This window comes from Schistocerca gregaria, chromosome 11 (assembly GCF_023897955.1).
Source record: "Schistocerca gregaria isolate iqSchGreg1 chromosome 11, iqSchGreg1.2, whole genome shotgun sequence".
Taxonomy (NCBI): domain Eukaryota; kingdom Metazoa; phylum Arthropoda; class Insecta; order Orthoptera; family Acrididae; genus Schistocerca; species Schistocerca gregaria.
Genome location: NC_064930.1, coordinates 65,619,009 through 65,646,935, shown reverse-complemented (window position 1 = coordinate 65,646,935; position 27,927 = coordinate 65,619,009). Strand labels below are relative to the sequence as shown.

General features: G+C 45.1%; 1 protein-coding gene and 1 non-coding gene across 2 annotated transcripts in view; both read right to left on the bottom strand.

Annotated features, from left to right (window-relative positions):
- LOC126295469 (pleckstrin homology domain-containing family G member 5) overlaps window positions 1-27,927 on the bottom strand; it is a 1,663,439-nt gene that overhangs the window by 199,923 nt on the left and 1,435,589 nt on the right. The window lies entirely within an intron of this gene.
- Window positions 4,630-4,704, bottom strand: Trnas-cga (transfer RNA serine (anticodon CGA)). Its single transcript has one exon. It is a non-coding gene; the product is annotated as a tRNA-Ser (tRNA).

The window sequence follows — 27,927 nt, the reverse complement described above, 5'->3', positions numbered from 1 at the left end:
AAATAAGAACACTGTAAATTCATTGTCCCAGCAAGGGGAAACTTTATTGACACATTCCTGGGGTCAGATACATCACATGATCACACTGATAGAACCACAGGCACATAGACACAGGCAACAGAGCATGCACAATGTCGACACTAGTACAGTGTATATCCACCTTTTGCAGCAATGCAGGCTGCTATTCTCCCATGGAGACGATCGTAGAGATGCTGGATGTAGCCCTGTGGAACGGCTTGCCATGCCATTTCCACCTGGCGCCTCAGTTGGACCAGCGTTCGTGCTGGACGTGCAGACCGCGTGAGACGACGCTTCATCCAGTCCCAAACATGCTCAATGGGGGACAGATCCGGAGATCTTGCTGGCCAGGATAGTTGACTTACACCTTCTAGAGCACGTCGGGTGGCACGGGATACATGCGGACGTGCATTGTCCTGTTGGAACAGCAAGTTCCCTTGCCGGTCTAGGAATGGTACAACGATGGGTTCGATGACGGTTTGGATGTACCGTGCACTTTTCAGTGTCCCCTCGACGATCACCAGAAGTGTACGGCCAGTGTAGGAGATCGCTCCCCACACCATGATGCCGGGTGTTGGCCCTGTGTGCCTCGGTCGTATGCAGTCCTGATTGTGGCGCTCAACTGCACGGCGCCAAACACGCATACGACCATCATTGGCACCAAGGCAGAAGCGACTCTCATCGCTGAAGCCGACACGTCTCCATTTTTCCCTCCATTCACGCCTGTCGCGACACCACTGGTGGCGGGCTGCATGATGTTGGGGCGTGAGCGGAAGATGGCCTAACGGTGTGCGGGACCATAGCCCAGCTTCATGGAGACGGTTGCGAATGGTCCTCGCAGATACCCCACGAGCAACAGTGTCCCTAATTTGCTGGGAAGTGGCGGTGCGGTCCCCTACGGCACTGCGTAGGATCCTACGGTCTCGGCGTGCATCCGTGCGTCGCTGCGGTCCGGTCCCAGGTCGACGGGCACGTGCACCTTCCTCCGACTACTGGCGACAACATCGATGTACTGTGGAGACCTCACGCCCCACGTGTTGAGCAATTCGGTGGTACGTCCACCCGGCCTCCCGCATGCCCACTATACGCCCTCGCTCAAAGTCCGTCAACTGCACATACGGTTCACGTCCACGCTGTCGCGGCATGCTACCAGTGTTAAAGACTGCGATGGAGCTCCGTATGCCACGGCAAACTGGCTGACACTGACGGCGGCGGTGCACAAATGCTGCGCAGCTAGCGCCATTCGACGGCCAACACCGCGGTTCCTGGTGTGTCCGCTGTGCCGTGCATGTGATCATTGCTTGTACAGCCCTCTCGCAGTGTCCGGAGCAAGTATGGTGGATCTGACACACCAGTGTCAATGTGTTCTTTTTTCCATTTCCAGGAGTGTATTTCATTCCGTGCTTGACGAACAAAACCCCTATTGTGGTAACATTTATTTTTCTAGTCCTACAACACTGGGCGTTCACGCACATCGTTAATTAATCTTTCGATGTCCATCGCAAGCAAGCAATTACTCCAGACGCAAGCACAAACAATCAATCGCTCCAAACACTCGCGCGAAATGCAAACTCGGTTGCGACTACAGCGGCGCCATCGCACCGCACCGCATCACGTCGCTCGGCCCAGCCTGCACTCTAAACGGGCAACGCTCTGTTGTCACTGTTAAACCAAGCCTGCCGTCTGGCCCTGGTAGCTGAGTGATGAGCGTGACAGACTGTCAATCCTAGGGTCCCGGGTTCGATTCCCGGCTGAGTCGGAGATTTTCTCCGTTCAGCGACTGGCTCTTGTGTTATCCTAATCATCATTATTTCATCCCCATCGACACGCAGGTCGCCGAAGTAGCGTCAAATCGAAAGACCTGCATCAGGCGAACGGTCTACCCCACGGGAGGCCCTAGCCACACGACATTTTATTTTTCACCAAGCGTGCCCATTGTCACGCGATTTCAGCGCTTCATCGCTCCACTCTGCTGGGCATCGCATCGCATCGCGGGCAGTGTGAATTTAGCCTTACTCTCCGTCATCGCCCTCACTCCCAAACCAAGTTTCCCACACTAATCCCCGCACTGGGCCACCGCTGGGGTAACATTGCTCCTAATGGGGCCTCCGCCAGTCGCTGTGTTTCAACAATCAGCACACTTCTGTCTGCTCGGCACTGGCAGTAGAAATAGCGGCACTACGAAAGCGTTCACAGCAACAGCTGCGCCAGCTTAGGCTAGGCGAGCACAGGCGATTTTTAAGTCGGCGCGACTGAACAATCGCTGTCGCGGAAGCACATTCTGGTGCGCACACAGCGGCGGGAAAATCGCAACTACTCTCACGACCAGCACGGATTTCATCGAAACAGCATGTTTGGTGGCGCTTTTACTACGAAGAAGAGCGAGAAAACAGCGCAAATGTCGTTACTGGGTGCATCCGATTGTAAGTCAAAGACTGGTGAAAGGGCAGTTTTACAAATTACACGAAGAGTTACAGAATCACCCAAATAATTTCTTTCAATACTATCGAATGAGTAACAATAGTTTTGATACGCTACTTCTGAAAGTAGGACCGAATATAACAAAACAAGATACGACATGGAGGAAGTGTATACCACATGAGCAGTGCTTACCAGTGAGTTTGAGGTGAGCACACAGTACTTCATTCAACAGTTTTTATTGCTCTTTTACATTATTGATTAGATGTATCAAGAAAATCACTACTGCAAGTCGAAGCTGGCGAAACAGCGTGTTTTTGATGATAGACATTATCGTGATCGTAGAATGGTGGAATGTACTTTGAGGATTTTGGCTAACAAATAGAGAATATTTCAAAGACCTATGGATGTGGATCTCGGTTTTTCAGACGTAATCATGAAAGCATGTTGTATTCTGCATAATTTCGTAAGACGAAATGACAGTGTACAAACTGAGGACGAGTCGTACGAATGGCTTCTGCAAGGCTGTGAGCCTCTAGGAGTAAGAGCTGATGCGTGTGGTATGAAGATAAGGGATTATTTTGCAAACTACTTTGTGACTCCACAAGCATCAGTATCTTGGCAATAGGAAAGAATTTAAATTGTTGTAACTGTGATGTCTACATGAATCAATAATATAAGTGAACTATGAAATAGCTTTGTTAGTCTTTCCTGGTCCAGGCAGTTCATTCCAGTTCCGAATTAGGCTGCAGCATACTTCTCCCCATAGTTTCTCTTTCAAATTGTGATCACTGTATTCTTTTAATTGTCCTGTTGTAGAGAGCTGGTCGCCTTTCTACTTCTGCAGTTAGTCTTTCTGAACCGACAACACAACTTACAATGTCATCGGCAGCGCAACTCCCGTTATCAGACTTGCCGCTGGCGCACTGTACTCGTGTGTATGCAACACAGAGCGATAGCGACTGACTGAGAAATCGCGTCGCTAGTGCGTGCGAGCCCATGCCAGTGGCTGTGAATCATTACATACATGCGACAATCGCGTCGCGCGCGAAATACGGCCGGTTGCGTCTTTTAAATCGCCGCTACTTTTTTGTCGCACGTGTGCGCGCTCCTATTCCAGCCACTGTGTTTCATTCTTGCGACAAATAAATCGCGCGGCGACAAATAAATCGCGCGGCGACAAATAAATCGCGCGGCGACAAATAAATCGCGCGCCCAGCCTTAGAGTCGAGGCGTGCCGCTCCGGGCAGTTTGAAGGATTGCGCGCGCCAACAAGAGCTTCTCACGGTGCAAACAGTCACCTTCTGTTCTCTGTTAAGACCACTTGTGTGCTGCTGCGTCAAGAAGTGAACTTCACGATACAAAATGCTTAAGCGTAAACGTAAATCGAGCGAGGTGGCGCAGTGGTTAGCACACTGGATTCGCATTCGGGAGGACGACGGTTCAATCCCGCGTCCGGCCATCCTGCTTTAGGTTTTCCGTGATTTCCCTAAACCGCTCCAGGCAAATGCCGGGATGGTTCCTTTCGAAGGGCACGGCCGACTTCCTTCCCGTCCTTCCCCAATCCGATGAGACCGATGACCTCGCTGTCTGGTCTCCTCCCCCAAAACAACCAACGTAAACGTGTTGTCCTTTCTATGAGGCACAAGTACGAGAGTATTAAAAGGTTAGAAAAAGGTGAATCTGCGATCACTTTATCTAATCAGTACAAGGTGGGGAAGTCGACAATTACGGATATAAAAAAAAAACAAAAGACGAGCATAGCAAATTTTATAGCTGTGCTCGATTCTACTGATGGATCAACAGGCCGTAAAACATCTACAGTTCGGAATGAGATTTTCACTCTGCAGCGGAGTGTGCGCTGATATGAAACTTCCTGGCAGATTAAAACTGTGTGTCTGACCGAGACTCGAACTTGGGACCTTTGCCTTTCGCGGGTAAGTGCTCTACCAACTGAGCTACTGAAACACGACTCACGTCCGGTACTCACAGCTTTACTTCAGCCAGTATCCGTCTCCTACCTTCCAAACTTTACAGAAGCTCTCCTGCGAAACTTGCAGAACTAGCACTCCTGAAACAAAGGATATTGCGAAGACATGGCTTAGCCACAGCCTGGGGGATGTTTCCAGAATGAGATTTTCACTCTGCAGCGGAGTGTGCGCTGATATGAAACTTCCTGGCAGATTAAAACTGTGTTCCCGACCGAGACTCGAACTCGGGACCTTTGCCTTTCGCGGGCAAGTGCTCTACCAACTGAGCTACCGAAGCACGACTCACGTCCGGTACTCACAGCTTTACTTCAGCCAGTATCCGTCTCCTACCTTCCAAACTTTACAGAAGCTCTCCTGTGAACCTTGCACAACTAGCACTCCTGAAAGAAAGGATATTGCGCAGACATGGCTTAGCCACAGCCTGGGGGATGTTTCCAGAATGAGATTTTCACTCTGCAGCGGAGTGTGCGCTGATATGAAACTTGCTGGCAGATTAAAACTGTGTGCCCGACCGAGACTCGAACTCGGGACCTTTGCCTTTCGCGGGTAAGTGCTCTACCAACTGAGCTACCGAAACACGACTCACGCCCGGTACTCACAGCTTTACTTCAGCCAGTATCCGTCTCCTACCTTCCAAACTTTACAGAAGCTCTCCTCCGAACCATGCAGAACTAGCACTCCTGAAAGAAAGGATATTGCGCAGACATGGCTTAGCGACAGCCTGGGGGATGTTTCCAGAATGAGATTTTCACTCTGCAGCGGAGTGTGCGCTGATATGAAACTTCCTGGCAGATTAAAACTGTGTGCCCGACCGAGACTCGAACTCGGGACCTTTGCCTTTCGCGGGCAAGTGCTCTACCAACTGAGCTACCGAAGCACGACTCACGCCCGGTACTCACAGCTTCATATCAGCGCACACTCCGCTGCAGAGTGAAAATCTCATTCTGGAAACATCCCCCAGGCTGTGGCTAAGCCATGTCTCCGCAATATCCTTTCTTTCAGGAGTGCTAGTTCTGCATGGTTCGCAGGAGAGCTTCTGTAAAGTTTGGAAGGTAGGAGACGAGGTACTGGCAGAAGTAAAGCTGTGAGTACCGGGCGTGAGTCGTGCTTCGGTAGCTCAGTTGGTAGAGCACTTGCCCGCGAGAGGCAAAGGTCCCAAGTTCGAGTCTCGGTCGGGCACACAGTTTTAATCTGCCAGGAAGTTTCATCTACAGTTCGATTATCCAAACAACCCAGTTTTCCGAACACACACGTCCCCCAATTACTTCAGATAATCGACGCTCTACTGTACTTTACTATGAGCTATGAGTATTTGTTCCTATGTAGGCGTGCACCAATAAAATACACATATCAAAAAAAGTGTTGCGTCACCTCAGTTCCGAGAGTTCCGGAACCTGTACAGAAAATTGGAATAGAGATCAACATAAACATCATTTCCGTCCTTTCTATTGCTCATGAAAACCACACATTGCATTTTGTACCACCATACAGCGAGGTGGTGGTCCAGATTGCTGTACACACCGGTACCTCTAATACCCAGTAGCACGTCCTCATGCACTGATGCATGCCTGTATTCATCGTGACATACTATTCACAAATTCATCAAGGTTACTTAAAAACCGTCTTGATTGCAAATATTTTTATTCATGTGACCGGTTTTGGTTCATTCAGAACCATCTTCAGATCTGATATTTCAGTTACATGTGATGTAGCATGTGAAAACTGCTGGATTTGGACGGGTTACTCCTGTAACTGAAATATCAGATCTGAAGATGGTTCTGAATGAACCGAAACCGGTCATATGAATAAAAATATTTGCAATCAAGACGGTTTTTAAGTAACATTATAATTTCACTGATTGCTGTTGTCCCATAAGACCTTATGTCTGTTTTTGCAAAATTCATCAAGGCGCTGTTGATTCAGATTGTCCCACACCTCAATGGCGGTTCGGCGTAGATCTCTCAGAGTGGTTGGTGGGTCACGTCGTCCATGAAAAACAGCCCTTTGAATGTATCCCAGGCATGTTCGATAGGGTTCATATCTGGACAACATGCTGGCCACTCTCGTCGAGCGATGTCGTTATCCTGAAGGAAGTCATTCACAAGATGTGCACGATGGGGGCGCGAATTGTCGTCCATGAAGACGAATGCCTCACCAATATGCTGCCGATACCGTTGCACTATCGGTCGGAGGATGGCATTCACGTGTCGCACAGCGCTTACAGCGCCTTGCATGGGCACCAAGGACGTACGTCGGCCCCACATAATGCCACCCCAAAACAGCAGGGAACCCCCAGCTTGCTGCACTCGCTGGACAGTGTCAAAAATGGTTCAAATGGCTCTGAGCACTATGGGACTCAACTTCTGAGGTCATCAGTCGCCTACAACTACATAAACCTAGCTAAGGACATCACACACATCCATGCCCGAGGCAGGATTCGAACCTGCGACCGTAGCGGTCGTGCGGCTCCACAGTGTAGCGCCTAGAACCGCTCGGCCACAGCGGCCGGCCTGGACAGTGTGTCTAAGGCGTTCAGCCTGACCGGCGTGCCTCCAAACACGTCTCTGACGATTGTCTGAAGGCATATGCAACATTCATCGGAGAAGAGAACGTGATGCCAATCCTGAGCGGTCCATTCGGCATGTTGTTGGGCCTATCTTTACCGCGCTGCGTGGTGTCGTAGTTGTAAAAATGGACCTCGCCACGGACGTCGGGAGTGAAGTTGCGCATCATGCAGCCTATTGTGCACAGCTTGAGTCGAAACACGACGTCCTGTGGCTACACAAAAAGCATTTATTCAATATGGTGGCTTTGCTGTCAGGTTTCCTCCGAGCCATAATCTGTAGGTAGCGGTCATCCACTGCAGTAGTAACCCTCGGGCGGCCTGAGGGAGACATGTCATCGACAGTTCCTGTCTCTCTGTATCTCCTCCATGTCCGAACAACATCTACATCTACATCCATACTCCGCAAGCCACCTGACTGTGTGTGGCGGAGGGTACCTTGAGTACCTCTATCGGTTCTCCCTTCTATTCCAGTCTCGTATTGTTCGTGGAGAGAAGGATTGTCGGTATGCTTCTGTGTGGGCTCTAATCTCTGACTTTATCCTCGCGGTGTCTTCGCGTATACGTAGGAGGGAGCAACTGCTTGACTCTTCGGTGAAGTTATGTTCTCGAAACTTCAACAAAAGCCCGTACCGAGCTACTGAGCGTCTCTCCTGCAGAGTCTTCCACGAATTTTTCTATCATCTCGGTAACGCTTTCGCGGTTACTAAATGATCCTGTAACGAAGCGCGCTGTTCTCCGTTGCATCTTCTCTATCTCTTCTACCAGCCCTATCTGGCACGCGTCGGTTCAGTCCGAGACGCCTGGACACTTGTCGAGAGCTCTTCCTGGCTCAAAGTGACAACGTGGACGAGATCGAACAGCGGTATTGACCGCCTTGGCACGGTTGAACTACAGACAACGTGAGCCGTGTACCTTCTTCCAAGTGGAATGACTGGAATTGATTGGCTGTCGGACCCCCTCCGTCATGCTCGTGCATGGATGTCTACATCTTTGCGCCGGTTTAGTGACATCTCTGAACAGTCAAAGGGACTGTGTCTGTGGTACAATGCCTACAGTCAACGTCTGTCTTCAGGAGCTTTGGTAACCAGGGTGACCAAAAACTTTTTTTTTGATGTGTGTATTTTCACACTCTGAGAACAAAATTTGGTGAGAAGGTCTTGCCGCAGCGAAAAACGCTTCCGTTTTAACGATTGCCGCCAGACTTTTTGTATCGTAATAGTGGCAGTCTCTCCCTCATGTTGCGGTAATACAAAGCGAGCTGCCTTCCTTTGAACTTTTTCGATATCTTCCGTCAGTCCTAACTGAAGTGCATCCCACACCGCACACAGCAAAAATGAAATGATCACACGGCATTGCTGGCCGGGAAGTTCGGGCGCCTAGTGCAAGTGTTACTTCAGGGGACGCCGCATTGGGTGACATGGGTGCTGTTGACGAGGAAGAGAAATAGACGTCTGCTCCAATTTGTAATGAGAATAGAATGAAAAAAAGTATTTATCGTTTCCAGGCTGCCGTTGCGCAAAACCTAAGAACGCGGACTTAACTCCGGGTGAGAGCGGACAAGTGTAACCGTTCTCTTCAGTACAGCCGCTGCATTATCTAAGTGTTCTGCCAGTGAATGGCAGTCTTCGAGCTTTCCCACGAAATTATCTATATGGCAGCTCCAGTTCAGGGAATTCGCAGTTGTAATCTTTAAGTATTTACATCTACATAACTACTCTGCAATTCACACTTAAGTGCTTGGCAGAGGGTTCTTCGAACCACAATCATACTATCTCTCTACCATTCCACTCCCGAACAGCGCGCGGGAAAAACGAACACCTAAATCTTTCTGTTCGAGCTCTGATTTCTCTTATTTTATTTTGATGATCATTCCTACCTATGTAGGTTGGGCTCAACAAAATATTTTCGCATTCGGAAGAGAAAGTTGGTGACTGAAATTTCGTAAAAGGATCTCGCCGCGACGAAAAACGTCTATGCTTTAATGACTTCCATCCCAACTCGTGTATCATTTCTGTCACACTCTCTCGCCTATTACGTGATAATACAAAACGAGCTGCCCTTTTTTGCACCCTTTCGATGTCCTCCGTCAATCCCACCTGGTAAGGATCCCACACCGCGCAGCAATATTCTAACAGAGGACGAGCGAGTGTAGTGTAAGCTGTCTCTTTAGTGGACTTGTAGCATCTTCTAAGTGTCCTGCCAATGAAACGCAACCTTTGGCTCGCCTTCCCGACAATATTATCTATGTGGTCCTTCCAACTGAAGTTGTTTGTAATTTTAACACCCAGGTACTTAGTTGAATTGACAGCCTTGAGAATTGTACTATTTATCGAGTAATCGAATTCCAACGGATTTCTTTTGGCACTCATGTGGATCATCTCACACTTTTCGTTATTTAGCGTCAACTACCACCTGACACACCATACAGCAATCTCTTCTAAATCGCTTTGCGGCTGATACTGGTCTTCGGATGACCTTACTAGACGGTAAATTACAGCATCATCTGCGAACAGTCTAAGAGAACTGCTCAGATTGTCACCCAGGTCATTTATATAGATCAGGAACAGTAGAGGTCCCAGGACGCTTCCCTGGGGAACACCTGATATCACTTCAGTTTTACTCGACGATTTGCTGCCTCTTACTACGAACTGCGACCTTCCTGATAGGAAATCACGAATCCAGTCGCACAACTGAGACGCTACCCCATAGCTCCGCAGCTTGATTAGAAGTCGCTTGTGAGCAACGGTGTCAAAAGCTTTCCGGAAATCTAGAAATACGGAATCAACTTGAGATCCCCTATCGATAGCGGCCATTACTTCGTGCGAATAAAGAGCTAGCTGCGTTGCACAAGAGCGATGTTTTCTGAAGCCATGCTGATTACGTGTCAATAGATCGTTCCCTTCGAGGTGATTCATAATGTTTGAATACAGTATATGCTCCAAAACCCTACTGCAAACCGACGTCAATGATATAGGTCTGTAGTTAAATGGATTACTCCTACTACCCTTCTTAAACACTGGTGCGACCTGCGCAATTTTCCAATCTGTAGGTACAGATCTATCGGTGAGAGAGCAGTTGTATATGAGTGCTAAGTAGGGAGCTATAGTATCAGCGTAATTTGAAAGGAACCTAATCGGTATACAATCTGCACCTGAAGACTTGCCGGTATCAAGCGATTTGAATTGCTTCGCAACCCCTAAGGTATCTACTTCTAAGAAACTCATGCTAGCAGATGTTCGTGTTTCAAATTCTGGAATATTCCATTCGTCTTCCCTGGTGAAGGAATTTCGGAAAACTGCGTTCAATAACTCCGCTTTAGCGGCGCAGTCGTCGGTAACAGTACCATCGGCTCTGCGCAGCGAAGGTATTGACTGCGTCTTGCCGCTTGCGTACTTTACATACGACCAGAATTTCTTCGGATTTTCTACCAAATTTCGAGACAATGTTTCGTTGTGGAACCTATTAAAGGCATCTCGCATCGAAGTACGTGCCAAATTTCGCGCGTCTGTATATTTTAGCCAATCTTCGGGATTTCGCGTTCTTCTGAACATCGCATGCTTTTTCCGTTGCCTCTGCAACAGCGTTCGGACCTTTTTTGTGTACCACGGGGGATCCGTTCCATCTCTTACCAATTTATGAGGTATGAATCTCTCAATTGCTGTTGCTACTATATCTTTGAATTTGAGCCACATCTCGTCTACATTCGCATAGTCAGTTCGGAAGGAATGGAAATTGTCTTTTAGGAAGGCTTCTAGTGGCAATTTATCCGCTTTTTTAAATAAAATTATTTTGCGTTTGTTTCTGATGGATTTGGAAGAAATGGTATTGAGCCTAGCTACATGGCTACACGGCCTTTAGTTTCGTGCGATTTATCGTGTCACCGAAATTTAGTGGATTTCTTTTAGTACCAACTTGGATGACCACGCACTTTTCGTTACACACAGTTAATTGACGCTTTTAGTATCCTACAGATACCTTGTCGAAAACATTTTGCAATTGGTTTTCATCATCTGGTGACTACAAAACGGTAGTTGACAGCATCATCTGCGAACAATCTCAGAGGGCTGCTCACATTGTCTCCCAATCGCTTATGTGGATCAGGAACGCAAGGGGCCCTGTAACACTTCGTTGCGGGACGCTAGATATTACTTCTATTTTACTCGTAAACTTCCGGTCAGTTATTACGGCTTGTGTCCCTTCTGGCAGGCAATGACCAATATAGTCACTCGACTGAGATGATACTCCATAGGCACGCAGTTTAATTAGACGTCGCTTGTGATGAACAGTGTCAATAACCTTCTGGAAATCTAAAAATATGGAATCAATATGAAGTTCCTTGTCGATACCACCCAATTACTTCGTGAGAATAAAGAAATAACTGTGTTTCATGAGAACGATATTTTCTGAAACTGTGTTAGCAGTTTGTCAATAACCAGTTCGAGATGCGTATACAGGGTGTTACAATAATGTACGGCCAAACTTTCAGGAAACATACCACACACACAAAGAAAGAAAATATGTTATGTGGACATGTGTCTCGAGACGTTTACTTTCCATGCTAGAGCTCATTTTATTACTTCTCTTCAAATCACACTAATCATGGAATCAAAACAGACAGCAACAGAACATACCAGCGTGACTTCAAACACTTTGTTACAGGAAATGTTCAAAATGTCCTCCGTTAGCGAGGATACACGCATCCACCCTCCGTCGCACGGAATCCCTGATGGGCTGATGCAGCCCTGGAGAATGGCGTATTGTATCACAGCCGTCCACAATACGAGCACGAAGAGTCTCTACATTTGGTACCGGGGTTGCGTAGACGAGAGCTTTCAAATGCCCCCATAAATGAAAGTCAAGAGGGTTGAGGGAAGGAGAGCGTGAAGGCCATGGAATTAGTCCGCCTCTACCGAATCTGTTGTTGAGAAGCGTACGAACACTTGGACTGAAATGTGCAGGAGCTACATCGTGCACGAACCACGTGTTGTGTCGTACTTGCAAAGGCACATGCTCTAGCAGCACAGGTAGAGTATCCCGTATGAAATCATTATAACGTGCTCCATTGCGCGTAGGTGGAAGAAACTAAAATGAGCTCTAACACGGAAATTAAGCGCTTCCGGACACATGTCCACATAACATCCTTTCTGTATTTGCGTGTGAGGAATGTTTCCTGAAAGTCTGGCCGTACCTTTCTGTAACACCCTGTATGTTCTAAAATCCTACTGCAAATCGACGTTAGTGATGTGGGTCTCTGATTGATTGTTAAGTACGGAGCTTTTGTATCAGCATAAAGGAACCTGACTGTTGCACAACCTTCACCGGAAGCCTTGCCTTCCTTAGGTGTTTTAAGCTGTTTCGCTAAGCCGAAGATATTTACCTCTTACTCACACAGCAAACTGTATCCAATGGTTCAAATGGCTCTGAGCACTATGGAACTTAACATCTGAGGTCGTCAGACCCTTGAACTTAGAAGTAATTAAGCCTAACGACATCACACACATCCATGCCCGAGGCAGGATTCGAACCTGCGACCGTAGCAGTCGCGCGGTTCCGCACTGAAGCGCCTAGAACCGCTCGGCCACCACGGCCGGCCAAACTGTATCAGTGAGAAGTTCCTGCAGTCAACTCTCTAATATTTCCTACTTCATGTCAGTGGTAAACGTGCCATATACCTAAAAATATGCACTGAAGCGCCAAAGAAACTGGTATGTGCATACATACTCAACTATAGACAGGCAGAATACGGCGCAGCAGTCGGAAACGCCTATATAAAACAACAAATGTCTGGCGCAGTTGTTAGACCCGTTACTGCTGCTACAAATGCAGATTATCAAGATTTAAGTGATTTTGAACGTGGTGTTATAGTCGACGCACAAGCGATGGCGCACAGCATCTGCGAGGTAGCGACGAAGTGGGGATTTTCCCGTGCGACCATTTCACGAGTGCACAGTGAATATCAGGAATCCGGTAAAACATCAGATCTTCGACACTGCTGCGGCTGGAAAAGATCCTGCAAGAACAGGGCCATCATTCAACGTGATGGTTGTGCAACCCTTCCGCAAGTTGCTACAGAATTCAGTGCTGGGCCATCAACAAGTGTCAGCGTGCTAACCATTCAACGAAACATCATCATCGATGTGGGCTTTCGAAGCCGAAGGCAAACTGGCGTACCCCTGATGACTGCACGACACAAAGCTTTACGTCTCGCCTGGTCCCATCAACACCGACATGGGACCATGACAGCGAACAAGTTGCCTGGTCGGCCGAGTCTCGTATCAAATTGTATCGAGGTATGGAGACAATCTTCATGAGGCCATGGACCCTGCATGTCAGCAGGGGACTGCTCAAGCTGGTGGAGGCTCTGTTGTGGGGCGTGTGGAGTGACATGGGACCCCTGATACGTCTAGATACGACTCTGACAGGTGACACGTACTTTAGCATCCTGTCCCATCATCTGCATCCATTCATGTCCATCGTGCATTCTGACGGACTCGGGTAATTCCAGCAGGACAATGCACTCGGGTAATTCCAGCAGGACAATGCACACGTCCAGAGTTGCTACAAAGTGGCTGCAGGAACACTCTTCCGAGTTTAAACACGTCCCCTGGCCACCAAACACCCCAGACATGAACATTATCGAGCATATCTGGGATGCCTTGCAACGTGCTGTTCAGAAGAGATATCAACCCCCTCGTACCCTTACGGACTTATGGGACAGCCCTGCATGATTCATGGTGTCTGTTCCCTCCAGCACTACTTCAGACATAAGTCGAGTCCATGACACTTCTTGTTGCGGCATTTATGGGTGTTCGCGGGGGTTCTAAACGATATTAGGAAGGTGTACCAGTTTCTTTGGCTTTTCAGTGTATATTCCAGCCCAGGAGATGATGGCATTTCGATAGAGAGACTCAAAGCTGGAGTTAAATTAACACAACAGAAAGTAATAAAATCATCCACAGAAAGTTTGTGTTATCCGTTTAGCCATTCTGATTTCTTAGCTGTAATATTATATTCATTAGTAAAATGTGTTACTGCCACCTCTCTTTACGTTTACTATTTATATGTCTTTATGTTAAGTTTTGCCCGCATCTCGTGGTCGTGCGGTAGCGTTCTCGCTTCCCACGCCCGGGTTCCCGGGTTCGATTCCCGGCGGGGTCAGGGATTTTCTCTGCCTCGTGATGGCTGGGTGTTGTGTGATGTCCTTAGGTTAGTTAGGTTTAAGTAGTTCTAAGTTCTAGGGGACTGATGACCATAAATGTTAAGTCCCATAGTGCTCAGAGCCATCTGAACCATCTATGTTAAGTTTCATATTTCGTAGCTCCATCTTCAGATATCTGTAGGACTGCCCAATAAATCGACCGTTGAATACAGCGTTCAGATCAATTAGTATGCAAATCAAGATGCATTACTCAAGCCCACAATACAAATGTGTAGGTAAACGCAAGGTTCTGAACAGATATACAAATCCAGCAACGTATTTGTGTCTGACACGAAGCGAGCCAGTTTATGTCATACAGCAGTGCATATTTCGAGATGAACATGGCTTTTCCTACAAAGTTCTTGACTGTAGCAAATGTATTCAATAAAGAGGGCGCCGATGACGGCCACCTCAAACATGGAACTCAGGTTTCTGTAAGCAGCTGGCTCAGTTTGAATCTTACCTGCTCATTGTTACGTTCTTCACTGTGAACACAGTGAGGTTACATTTTGTGCATGATTATATGACTCTACTGGGCTTGTAAATGTTAGCGTTCTCTATTGAAATTTGACACATATGTTTGCGCACTGCCCGTTCAGGTTTGCCTTGGTGTGTTTTTATTTTATCTTAGCGCTGAAGATGGTCATTCGGTGATTGAAATCGATATGCAGTAACAAAAAAAGGTTTCAAATTTATAGAACCAATGTTGGAGTTTCTCTTGTTTGCAACACTTGTATCGTCATGGGGCACAAATTTCCCAACGGAACCCAATTTCAGGTATCAGCAGCATCTGTTTTCGCTCACTCCAGCTATACACTGGAAGAACTAAACTGGCAATATCTGGCGAAAGAACAGAGAAAATGCGCCTGACGGTTATTAGAAAAGACACTCTATTCAGTAGGCTCACTGTCTAAGGAAAAACGCCGACGTTAATAGGTATTCGCTCACATTCTGTATCATACAGGGTGGTCCATTGATCGTGACCGGGCCAAACATCTCACGAAATAAGCATCAAAAGAAAAAAGCACAAAGAAGGAAACTGTCTAGCTTGAAGGGGGAAACCAGATGGCGCTATGGTTGGCCCGCTAGATGGCGCTGCCATAGGTCAAACGGATATCAACACCGTTTTTTTTTAAAATAGGAACCCGGATTTTTTACTACATATTCGTGTAGTACGTAAAGAAATATGAATGTTTTAGTTGCGCCACTTTTTTCGCTTTGTGATAGATGGCGCTGTAACAGTCACAAACGTAGAAGTACGTGGTGTCACGTAACATTCCGCCAGTGCGGGCGGTATTTACTTCGTGATACATTACCCGTGTTAAAATGGACCGTTTAACAATTTCGGAAAAGGTCGACAACGTGTTGATGTATGGCTATTGTGATCAAAATGGCCAACGGGCGTGTGCTATGCAGGCTGCTCGGTATCCTGGACGACATCATCCAAGTGTCCGGACCGTTCGCCGGATAGTTACGTTATTTAAGGAAACAGGAAGTGTTCAGCCGCATGTGGAACATAAACCACGACCTGCAACAAATGATGATGCCCAAGTAGGTGTTTTAGCTGCTGTCGCGGATAATCCGCACATCAGTAGCAGACAAATTGCGCGAGAATTGGGAATCTCAAAAACGTCGGTGTTGAGAATGCTACATCAACATCGATTGCACCCGTACCATATTTCTATGCACCAGGAATTGCATGGCGACGAGTCTGAACGTCGTGTACAGTTCTGCCACTGGGCACAAGAGAAATTACGGGACGATGACAGATTTTTGTTCGCGTTCTATTTAGCGACGATGCATCATTCACCAACAGCGGTAACGTAAACCGGCATAATATGGACAACGGAAAATCCACGATGGCTGCGACAAGTGGAACATCAGCGCCCTTCGCGGGTTAATGTATGGTGCGGCATTATGGGACGAAGGATAATTGGCCCCCCATTTTATCGATGGCAATCTATATGGTGCAATGTATGCTGATTTCCTACGTAATGTTCTACCGATGTTGCTACAAGATGTTTCACTGCATGACATAATGGCGATGTACTTCCACCATGATGGATGTCCTGCACATAGCTCACGTGCGGTTGAAGAAGTACTGAATAGCATATTTCATGAGAGGTGGATTGGTCGTCGAAGCACCATACCGTGGCCCACACGTTCACCAGATCTGACGTCCCCGGATTTCTTTCTGTGGGAAAGGTTGGAGCATATTTGCTATCGTGATCCACCGACAACGCCTGACAACATGCGTCAGCGCATTGTCAATGCGTGTGCGAACATTACGGAAGGCGAACTACTCGCTGTTGAGAGGAATGCCGTCACACGTATTGCCAAATGCACTGAGGTTGACGGACATCATTTTGAGCATTTATCGCATTAATGTGGTATTTACAGCTGTAACAACATGCGTTCTCAGAAATGATAAGTTCACAAAGGTATATGTATCACATTGGAACAAGAGAATTAAAATGTTCAAATGTGCCTACCTTCTGTATTTTAGTTTAGAAAACCTACCTGTTAGCAACAGTTCGTCTAAAATTGTGAGCGATATGTTTGTGACTATTACAGCGCCATCTACCACAAAGCGAAAACAGTGGTCCAACTAAAACATTCATATTTCTTTTCGTAGTACACGAATATGTATTAAAAAGGCGGGTTCCTATTAAAAAAAAGTATTTGATATCCGTTTGACCTATGGCAGCGCCATCTAGCGAGCCAACCATAGCGCCATGTGGTTTCCCCCTTCAAATTAGACAAGTTTCGTTCTTTGTAGTTTTTTCGTTTGAAGCTTATTTCGTGAGATATTTGGCCCGGTCACGATCAATGTACCACCCTGTATATTACTTTCTTAGATTCAATCTATCTTTTACGTGCATAAATTCAGGCGTATTGAAACTGATTGCAGTTACCTTCCGTGTTACCGAGTATTCTCTTTTTTTAGATTGTGGAAGAAAAGTGAAAGGCAAAAAAAAAAACTCGAGCAGAGTTTAGTAGAGATCCTAATGTATGGCTGGAATGGTTCAAAGAGCTCAGTGACGAAGATACTCACAGTGATAGAGCTGACTCAGAGACTGAGGATTCATGAAAGCGGTCATGATTCAGGAACAGAACAAGAAGTGTCAGAAAATGATGAATATGAGTCACAAAGAGATGTAACTCAAGAGGCATTTTTTTAGGGAAAGGTGGAATAACTCAATGGAGGAAAAATAAATATCCCACTAATGTTAGAAGCATATCTTGTAATATTATTACACATTTTGCTGGACCAAAAAATCAAGCTCGTATAAAAAAGTCAGAAAGAGAAATTCTGAATTTGTTCTTGGATGAAAACGTAACAAGCATTATCGCAACATGGAGTAATATATACATTAGGGAAGTTTGTGGTAACTTCTCTATGGAAAGGGACGCTAAAGAAACAGATGCGACAGCGATCAGAGCTTTCATTGTTTTGTTATATCTGTGTGGATCTTTGAGATGTTAGCTGTTGTTGCGGTCTTCAGTCCTGAGACAGGTTTGATGCAGCTCTCCATGCTACTCTATCCTGTGCCAGCTTCTTCATCTCCCAGTACCTACTGCAACCTACATCCTTCTGAATCTGCTTAGTGTATTCCTCTCTTGGTCTCCCTCTACGATTTTTACCCTACACACTGCCCTCCAATACTAAATTGGTGATCCCTTGATGCCTCAGAACATGTCCTACCAACTCGTCCCTTCGTCTTGTCAAGTTGTGCCACAAACTCCTCTTCTCCCCATTCCTACTCACAGATATTCTAGGAAAAGTATATCGAAATTGTGTTGTAACTCGAAGGGAAACGGACTTGAGTCATGTTGTTTATGCTTGAGTGAAACCGATTCAGGTTTCTCATGAGATGTCTGTCGCAGAGAGATTGATAAGTTTCCTGCTATCAGAGAGGTACTTGAACTTTTCACGAACAACTGCCAAAAATATTTTTCACCTAGTGAATATCTACTGTTGATGAACAGCTTTTGGCATTTGGAGGAAACAGCCCATTCAGACAATATATTTCTAGCAAACGTGCGCAGTATGGGTTAAAAGTGTTTTGCTTTGGTTGATGTAAAAACAGCTTACACTTTAAAATTAGAACCGCACGTCGGTAAGCAACCAGAGGAACCATATAATGCCAGTAATTAAGTTGTTCTCCGAATGGTCGAACCGCTACAAGGTACAAGGAGAAATATTATTGGTGACAACTGGTTAAGCAGTTAGTCTTAGCCAAGAAACTTCAGGCGAAGAAACTAACATACGTCGGAACAGTAGGAAAAACCAAGCGAGAAGTGCCGGAAGAATTTCTACTAAAACGAAAAAGGGAGCCAAAATCATCTATCTTTTGATTTCAACAGGATTGTACATTGGTCTCATACTGTCCAAAGCAAAATAGTTGTGGTGTTGTCAAGCATGCAATCCGATGACGCTATAGATACTGTATACAGGGTGTTACAAAAAGGTACGGCCAAACTTTCAGGAAACATTCCCCACACACAAAGAAAGAAAATATGTTATGTGGACATGTGTCCGGAAACGCTTACTTTCCATGTTAGAGCTCATTTTATTACTTCTCTTCAAATCACATTAATCATGGAATGGAAATACACAGCTACAGAACGTACCAGCGTCACTTCAAACACTTTGTTACAGGAAATGTTCAAAATGCCCTCCGTTAGCGAGGATACATGCATCCACCCTCCGTCGCACGGAATCCCTGATGCGCTGATGCAGCTCTGGAGAATGGCGTATCGTATCACAGCCGTCCACAATACGAGCACGAAGAGTCTCTACATTTGGTACCGGGGTTGCGTAGACGAGAGCTTTCAAATGCCCCCATAAATGAAAGTCAAGAGGGTTGAGGTCAGGAGAGCGTGGAGGCCACGGAATTGGTCCGCCTCTACCAATCCGTCGGTCACCGAATCTGTTGTTGAGAAGCGTACGAACACTTGGACTGAAATGTGCAGGAGCTCCATCGTGCACGAACCACATGTTGTGTCGTACTTGTAAAGGCACATGTTCTAGCAGCACAGGTAGAGTATCCCGTATGAAATCATGATAACGTGCTCCATTGAGCGTAGGTGGACGAAACTAAAATGAGCTCTAACATGGAAATTAAGCGTTTCCGGACACAAGTCCACATAACATCTTTTTGTGTGTGAGGAATGTTTCCTGAAAGTTTGGCCGTACCTTTTTGTAACACACTGTATAGTATAGGTCCTGGCAGATGAAGAAGCTTGCACAGGATAGAGTAGCATGGAGAGCTGCATCAAACCAGTCTCAGGATTGATGACCACAACAACAACAACATAGATCGTTCAACAGGGTAACAAAATAAACCTAAAATGATTACTTTCTATAGCACGTCAAATGTGCGGGTAAAACGTTTAGATTAGCTTTGTCAGAAGAACAATGTGTCTCGTAATACAAGAAGGTGGCGTATCGTACTGCTTTACAATATTTTGAACATTACAGCCATAAATGCTTTATGCAAATGTAAATACCACCGCATGGCTTCAAATCAGGTTGCAAAAAGGGTTGATTGTATAGAAAAAAATCAGCTGGGAACTAATAAATCCTCAAATAGAGCGACTTCTCTTATTGAAAGCCTTCCATGTGAAATTCGGAGAAGGGCTCAATTACTGTTAGGCACTCATGAAATTGTGGAACAGCCATTAAAATCAACGGGATCACGTCGATGGTGTTATATATATGGATGAGCGCGAAATAAAACAACTCGTAGATTGAGCACTACATGCAACAACTGGACATATGTAGACCGTCTGAAAGATATATGTGTAACCTGTGTTCTCAAATACCGTGCTCTTTATTTCAATTTTCTTTGCACTTTGTCATTAAATTACTATTTGTATATGCTTATTAGCATGGTCGTTGTTTTGAAATAAACATTTCCATCTTCTTCTGATAAATAGTTACATTGTTACATACTCCTCAGTACTTACATGGAAAACGGATGTAAATTTGTTATTTTGAAATGTAACTTAACTAAATTATTGCACAAACTGCTTCAAGCGTTAGGATATATTATACTGTGTACGAATATTAAATGTGTTGTATTTGTTGTTGTTGTGGTCTTCAGTCCTGAGACTGGTTTGATGCAGCTCTCCATGCTACTCTATCCTGTGCTAGCTTCTTCATCTCCCAGTACCTAGTGCAGCTTACATCCTTCTGAATCTGCTTGGTGTATTCATCTCTCGGTCTCCCTCTACGGTTTTTACCCTCCACGCTGCCCTCCAATACGGTCGCAGGTTCGAATCCTGTATCGGGCATGGATGTGTGTGATGTCCTTAGGTTAGTTAGGCTTAAGAAGTTCTAAGTTCTAGGGGACTCATGATCTACGAAGTTAAGTCCCATAGTGCTCTGAGTCATTTGAACCATTATAGTTGCTTGATCTTCAGCATTTTTCTGTAGCACCATATTTCAAAAGCTTCTATTCTCTTCTTGTCCATACTATTTATCGTCCATGTTTCACTTCCATACATGGCTACACTCCATACAAATACTTTCAGAAACGACTTCCTGACACTTAAATCTATACTCGGTGTTAACAAATTTCTCTTCATCAGAAACGCTTTCCTTGCCATTGCCAGTCTACATTTTATATCCTCTCTACTTCGACCATCATCAGTTATTTTGATCCCCAAATAGCAAAACCCCTTTACTACTTTAAGTGTCTCATTTCCTAATCTAATTCCCTCAGCATCACCCGACTTAATTCGACTACATTCCACTATCCTCGTTTTGCTTTTGTCGATGTTCATCTTATACCCTCCTATCAAGGCACTGTCCATTCCGTTCAACTGCTCTTCAAGGTCATTTGCTGTCTCTGACAGAATTACAATGTCATCGGCGAACGTCAAAGTTTTTATTTCTTCTCCATGGATTTTAATACCTACTCCGAATTCTTCTTTTGTTTCCTTTATTGCTTGCTCAATATACAGATTGAATAACATCGGGCAGAGGCTACAACCCTGTCTCACTCGCTTCCCAACCGCTGCTTCCCTTTCATGCCCCTCGACTCTTGTAACTGCCATCTGGTTTCGGTACAAATTGTAAACAGCCTTTCGCTCCCTGTATTTTACCCCTGCCACCTTCAGTATTTGAAAGAGAGTATTCCAGTCAACACTGTCAAAAGCTTTCTCTACAAATGCTACAAACGTAGGTTTGCCATTTCTTAATCTAGCTTCTAAGAAAAGCCGTAGGGTCAGTATTGCCTCACGTGTTCCAGCATTTCTATGGAATCCAAACTGATCTTTCCCAAGGTCAGCTTCTACACGTTTTTTCATTCGTCTAAAGAATTCGCGTGTATTTTGCAGCCGTGGCTTATTAAACTGAAAATACGGTAATTTTCACATCTGTCAACACCTTTTTTCTACCAGTTTTTTCATTCCTCTAAAGAATTCGCGTGTATTTTGCAGCTGTGGCTTATTAAACTGAAAATACGGTAATTTTCACATCTGTCAACACCTGCTTTCTTTGGTATTGGAATTATTATATTCTTCTTGAAGTCCGAGAGTATTTCGCCTGTCTCATACATCTTGCTCACCAGATGGTAGAGTTTTGTGAGGACTGGCTCTCCCAAGGCCGTCAGTAGTTCTAATGGAATGTTGTCTACTCCCGGGGCCTTGTTTCGAATCAGGCCTTTCTGTTCTCTGTCAAACTCTTCACGCAATATCATATCTCCCATTTCGTCTTCATCTACATCCTCTTCCATTTCCATAATATTGTCCTCAAGAACATCACCCTTGATAGACGCTTGTGTAGAATCTATATATACTCCCTCCACCTTTCTGCTTTCCCTTCTTTGCTTAGAACTGGGTTTCCATCAAAGCTCTTGATATTCATGCAAGTGGTTCTCCTTTCTCCAAAGGTCTCTTTAATTTTCCTATAAGCAGTTTCTATCTTGCCCCTAGCGAGATAAGCCTCTACGTCATTACATTTGTCCTCTAGCCATCGCTGCTTAGCCATTTTGCACTTCCTGTCGATCTCATTTTTGAGACGTTTGTATTCCTTTTTGCCTGCTTCATTTACTGCATTTTTATATTTTCTCCTTTCATCAATTAAATTCAATATTTGTTCTGTTGCCCTAGCATTTCCACTAGCCCTCGCTTTTTACCTATGTGATCCTCTGCTTCCTTCACTGTTTCATCCCTCAAAGCTACCCATTCTTCTTCTTCTGTATTTCTTTCCCTCAGTCCTGAAACTCTGTACAACCTCCGGTTTAGTCAGTTTATCCAGGTCTCATCTCCTTAAATTCCCACCTTTTATATTTAGATTTAATAAAAAAAAATAATAAAATCACTCATCAAGGCCGTTTAAAGTATACAAATAGACCGTTTGCTTTGTGGATGGCATCTGTCATCCGCGTGAGTGACCACGTCACGAATTTTCGCGCAAGTCACGGAGGATTAAACAATCGTCGGAGAGAGGTGGTTTAGCGTTAGTCAATGCATATCCATGATTATTTTATTTTTAGAAAATATTTCTGACGTGCGGCTGACTTTTTGCAACGCTGAGACTAGAGATGCGTCGTGATCACGGAAGCGTGTAACGCTAAAGGAAACAAATGTGAGACGAAGAGAAGCGGCCGTTGAAAAGTTATTATTGCGTCATGGCTATAGCGGGAATGAAGTTTCGGAATGTCGTTATTGCTCGTGCCAGACGCGCGCGTCATCTCCTGGTGGCGGCCAGTCACTCACAACGCGGTTCCACTCGCTCGCCGCTAGATGGCAGCGCCGGCGGCGCTCGCCGCTCGTATGTGCTCTTCTAATTAACTGCGTGTAAGCGGGAGCTGCGTAATCCCTCTGTGCCCCCCACCACGGGCCAGCAATCACGGTCCGTGGCTGGGGTGAGAGAACAGGGGGTGAGCTCCCCCTGCGTGTAGCCGTCAATTAACTTTTCCTTCGCCGTCAACCGTTACAACATGACGAGATACGCTCACTTTGTTACAAGGCTCCGCTCGGACAGCACGTCGGCTAATTTACGCCCTCTGGGCCCCGACGTCATGGTCAGTGACGTGTGCTTCGGATTATCACGTTGCAAATTTTTCTGCGAGGCAGAATAAGGGGATGAGGAGGGAGTGAAGTCTTTGAAAGACAAAGGATCCTTTTTTCAACATTTTCGATAGAGGCTGTCCACGAAATGCCTCGATTAAAAAATAAATAAATAATAATAATAATAACAATAATTATTAGGTTTGTGGTGTCAAGTAAAGCAACTCAAAAAGTTTTGTGTGGATTTTTTTTCCCATTCCTTTTGTTCCACATTCTAAGCTGTATCTATTTATTGGCATCATAAAACCTGCTCTCCTGTGTCTCTAAAGCAAGTAGTATAACACATCAGCACACTGAATATTTCTACATCATAGCATACATTTTTTCCAAAATTATAAAGATGTAACATTAAGTTACAAAATTATACAATAAAACTTAATAAGTATATATTTATAATTTTAAAATCAGTTAGGAAGAAAATAAAATGAAAGTAAGTAACGAAAAATAGGAAACGTATTTTTTTACTTCTTATGTAAATGTGCCTAGCTAATTGCGGTTTGCGGTTACCCCAGTACATCTCTGGGTTTTTGCCTACGCTGTATGGAAAAATAGCGTGCATTTCAACCATCTGTAGCCGGCCGCGGTGGTCTAGCGGTTCAAGCGCTCAGTCCGGAACCGCGCGACTGCTACGGTCGCAGGTTCGAATCCTGCCTCGGGCATGGATGTGTGTGATGTGCTTAGGATAGTTAGGTTTAAGTAGTTCTAACTTCTAGGGAACTGATGACCACAGCAGTTAAGTCCCATAGTGCTCAGAGCCATTTGAACCAACCATCTGTAATCAACTTGGTTAAAAAAAAATGGCTCTAGGCACTACGAGACTTAACATCTGAGGTCATCAGTCCCCTAGAACTACTTAAACCTAACTAACCTAAGGACATCACACACGTCCATGCCCGAGGCAGGATTCGAACCTGCGACCGTAGCGGTCGCGCGGCTCCAGACTGTAGCGCCTAGAACCGCTCGGCCACACTGGCTGGCTGTAATCAACAGTCCACGTGTTTAGCTACTCGGCAAAAACATCGAATCATCACAATTATTCAGAATGAGATTTTCACTCTGCAGCGGAGTGTGCGCTGGTGTGAAAATTCCTGGCAGATTAAAACTGTGTGCCCGACCGAGACTCGAACTCGGGACCTTTGCCTTTCGCGGGCAAGTGCTCTACCACCTGAGCTACCCAAGCACACTTCACGCCCCGTCCTCACAGCTTTACTTCTGCCAGTATCTCGTCTCCTGCCTTCCAAACTTTACAGAAGCTCTCCTGCGAACCTTGCAGAACTAGCACTCCTGGATGAAAGGATACTGCGGAGACATGGCTTAGCCACAGCCTGGGGGATGTTTCCAGAATGAGATTTTCACTCTGCAGCGGAGTGTGCGCTGATGTGAAACTTTTTCATCACAATTATTATTTTTAACAAGCAATATATCTATATCAAAATTAAATTACAACTTATTACGAAACACTACACAACACTTTTCTGATAAAGCAGTGTTTGTCTTTTTCTCCCACGGGTACTACCACCGCCTTTTCACGCCGTCTCACCATTCGCAAGTTCCCTCTGTCATTGAGTCTCTTCGCTAGACGTTTCTTACATGCGTATATCTTTCTGATACATGTTCCGAACTTGTTTAGCTTATTCCTAGACATACTGTTCGTGACTACGTTCCGCAGCTGTGCAATGTGTAAGGATTCCTAATTAGGAGACGGCCGGAGTGGCCGTGCGGTTCTAGGCGCTACAGTCTGGACCCGAGCGACCGCTACGGTCGCAGGTTCGAATCCTGTCTCGGGCATGGATGTGTGTGATGTCCCCAGCTTAGTTAGGTTTAATTAGTTCTAAGTTCTAGGCGACTGATGACCTCAGAAGTTAAGTCGCATAATGCTCAGAACCTAATTATGTGCATCGTTTTGCCCTGTGGGTGGTTCGTGACTTCTAGCACGTGAACACTGCATGCACAGGGGATAGACCGATTACAGTTCCTTGGTAGTTGGCACCTCACGGGCTGCAGCTCATTTCCTCCAATCAGAGAACGCAACATCACGCCCAAACCGCCCACCGTTGCCAAACTGCTGCAACAAATGGTCTGGCTGTCTTTCTTGTTGTGTTTGGATCCCGTATCCTGGACCCGGCTTTTGATTTCGTATTTCATCACACGTAATAACCACAAAACAACGAATACTCTCTCTCTCTCTCTCTCTCTCTCTCTCTCTCTCTCTCTCTCTCTCACACACACACACACACACACACACACAAACACACAAAGATGGTAACAATATTCACGAGTTTATACATGGCATTAGCCAACCGCTACTAAATCCTTCCGAACAAGACGCGATTCAGCGTCACATAAGCAGTCATTATAATTTACGGATCACGGCTTACATTAGAAAAGTACCGCACCATATTACGTGAAACTATAATTTTTAAAGGCTACAATTCATCTTTGCTAGTGGAAAATAAAGACGATAAATATAACAACTACACATGTTGCACTGTTGTAGGATTGCCAGCATAATATTTCAGCATGTTCCATGAGAGGGATAGCTGCGCCCTGTAATTAAAAAAAAAAAAAAAAACAGTATAAGTGGATCAACCATGCATGAACGTGAACTGGTGTTATGCATGGGACGTCCACCCCGAACAAACGCAACGACCAATATCGAAGAATATGAGATCGGAAAAGAAACCAGAGCAGCGTATCGCGTCCGTCTGCCGTCGTAATTTCATATATTACTATTGTTATTATAATTTTTGATTGTTGCCGACTTACGTGGTGGGCCTTAATAAAAATGATATTTCATTTAATTTTGGTTTACGATTAAATGCTTTCCTGAAGCTCTTCTTTTTAACAATGTTGTTGTTGTTGTGGTCTTCAGTCCTGAGACTGGTTTGATGCAGCTCTCCATGCTACTCTATCCTGTGCAAGCTTCTTCATCTCCCAGTACCTACTGCAGCCTACATCCCTCTGAATCTGCTTAGTGTATTCATCTCTTGGTCTCCCACTACGATTTTTACCCTCCACGCTGCCCTCCTGTACTAAATTGGTGATCCCTTGATGCCTCAGAACATGTCCTACCAACCGATCCCTTCTTCTGGTCAAGTTGTGCGGCAAACTTCTCTTCTGCCCAATCCGATTCAGTACTTCCTCATTAGTTATGTGATCTACACATCTAATCTTCAGCATTCTTCTGTAGCACCACATTTCAAAAGCGTCTATTCTCTTCTCGTCCAAACTATTTATCGTCCACGTTTCACTTCCATACATTGCTATACTCCATACAAATACTTTCAGAAATGTCTTGCTGACACTTAAATCTATACTCGATGTTAACAAATTTCTCTTCTTCACAAACGCTATCCTTCCCGTTGCCAGTCTACATTTTATATCCTCTCTACTTCGACCACTATCAGTTATTTTGCTCCCCAAATAGCAAAACTCATTTACTACTTTAAGTGTCTCATTTCCTAATCTAATTCCCTCAGCATCACCCCACTTAATTCGACTACATTCCATTATCCTCGTTTTGCTTTTGTTGATGTTCATCTTATATCCTCCTTTCGAGACACTATCCATTTTGTTCAACTGCTCTTCCAAGTCCTTTGCTGTCTCTGACAGAAATACAATGTCATTGGCGAACCTCAAAGCTTTAATTTCTTCTCCATGGATTTTAATACCTGCACCGAATTTTTATTTTGTTTCCTTTACTGCTTGATCAATATACAGATTGAGTAACATCGGTGAGAGGCTACAACCCTGTATGACTCCCTTCCCAACCACTGCTTCCGTTTCGTGTCCCTCGACTCTTATAACTGCCATCTGGTTTCTGTACAAATTGTAAATAGCCTTTCGCTCCCTGCATTTTACCCCTGCCACCTTCAGAATTTGAAAGAGAGTATTCCAGTCAACATTGTCAAAAGCTTTCTCTAAGTCTACAAATGCTAGAAACGTAGGTTTGCCTTTCTTTAATCTAGCTTCTAAGATAAGTCGTAGGGTCAGTATTGCCTCACGTGTTCCAACATTTCTACGGAAACCAAACTGAACTTCCCCGAGGTCGGCTTCTATCAGTTTTTCCATTTGCCTGTAAAGAATTCGAGTTAGTATTTTGCAGCTGTGACTTATTAAACTGTTAGTTTGGTAATTTTCACATCTGGAAACACCTGCTTACTTTGGGATTGGAATTATTATATTCTTCTTGAAGTCTGAGGGTATTTCACCTGTCTCATACATCTTGTTCACCAGATGGTAGAGTGTTGTCAGGGCTGGCTCTCCCAAGGCTGTCAGTAGTTGTAATGGAATGTTGTCTACTCCGGGGGCCTTGTTTCGACTCACGTCTTTCAGTGCTCTGTCAAACTCTTCACGCAGTATCGTATCTCCCATTTCATCTTCATCTACATTTCCATAATATTGTCCTCAAGTACATCGCCCTTGTATAGACCCTCTATATACTCCTTCCACCTTTCTGCTTTCCCTTCTTTGCTTAGAACTGGGTTTCCATCTGAGCTCTTGATATTCATACAAATGGCTCTCTTTTCTCCAAAGATCTCTTTAATTTTCCTGTCGTCATTATCTATCTTACCCCTAGCGATATAAGCCTCTACATCCTTACATTTGTCCTCTAGACATCGCTGCTTAGCCATTTTGCACTTCATGTCGAT